Consider the following 1,380-nt stretch of genomic DNA (forward strand, 5'->3'; position numbering starts at 1 on the left):
ATCAACTCCAGTACTTCCCGATACCGATACCAGCGTTTTAGGCAGTATCGGAGCCGATACCGGTACTGGTATCGGTATCGGACCATCTCTAGAATTTACACTGTAGCGAGTAGTATGAAAGGGAGAAAATCTGCTTAGGGAGGTTGGTCGGGGTGGAGGATGGGTCAAATAACACAAGAGATTGGGGATCATGTCACGCATGTCACTTTTCCTGAAACGTGTGTCACTTTTCCTAAACACCACTGTCGCTTTCTTCTTGCGATTGGCGTGTATGTTTATGTCCACTGTATACAGCAGTGACATCCACGCGTATAGTTTAAAATGTGTACAGATAACATGCCACTTGGCTTTATGTTTACGGGAAGTCATTATGCCATGTTTTGTCCCAGCGGCAATCACTCTGTTAAACAAACTGTGGAATGACTTGCACACAACGCACAAGCACCTTGGTCATGTACTAGCTGTATAATTTCTGCACATAACCGCACAAGTCAATGTGGTCATGTACTGTGTTTTATCCATGTTCTACTGTCTGTTTGATATGTTTTGTGTGTTATGTGGTGGTCTACAAAGTTTTAAGGATGTCCTGCCTATTAGACAGGGGTACCAATAAAGTTACCTGACCTGACCTGAAAGTAAAGTGACATGCAAGATCCTAAGTGAAGCCAATTCTTCAACACATTGGGCTCTAGAACTTTATTTTAAGATGCTGAGGATCACGCTAAAGGCAGTTACACACCAACCAGATGGCCGACCGTCGGCAGAGAAGCCAGTCGGACCGATCAGTCTCCCCGAGTTGGTCCAAAAAGTTCCTCAGAACACACCGAAGAGACGAGACGTAATACATCTCCATAACAGCAGGCGGAGCTAATCTGTATTGTCGCCCAAAAATGAAAACCGGCAGCTGATTGGACAAATGCGTCACGTGGGTCTGGTTTCTCCGGAAATTCAAAGCCAGACTGTCATGGCGGCTCGTTCAGAATACGATCTCATATTGGACTAAAATAGTTCACCGAGACATGTTTCTGAAATATATGAATCTGTCTTCATTTCAGATCAACAAAGATTTTCATCAGATTTTGAGAGACTCGCTCTTTCTGCTCGCCATTTCCGATTATCGGGTCAGTGTGTCAGCGCCTTAACAAGCAGTGGTCGAGACTGCGGCCACTTCTTAACTTGGCGTGTATGTTTACGTAAAGTGATGACACTTTTGTGGCTTTCCCCCGATGTTTTTGTCATTTTTTTCAATGTTTTTCGACTTTTTCTGAGCCTTCTGAAGTTTTTGTGGGTTTTTTTCCCAATTTTTTAAAGCATTTCTTTTTTTTTTACATTTGTCACTTTGTCACTGTTTTTCGACATTTGTCACTAGTGAACTGATTA

This window comes from Perca fluviatilis, chromosome 21, assembly GCF_010015445.1.
Source record: "Perca fluviatilis chromosome 21, GENO_Pfluv_1.0, whole genome shotgun sequence".
Classification (NCBI taxonomy): domain Eukaryota; kingdom Metazoa; phylum Chordata; class Actinopteri; order Perciformes; family Percidae; genus Perca; species Perca fluviatilis.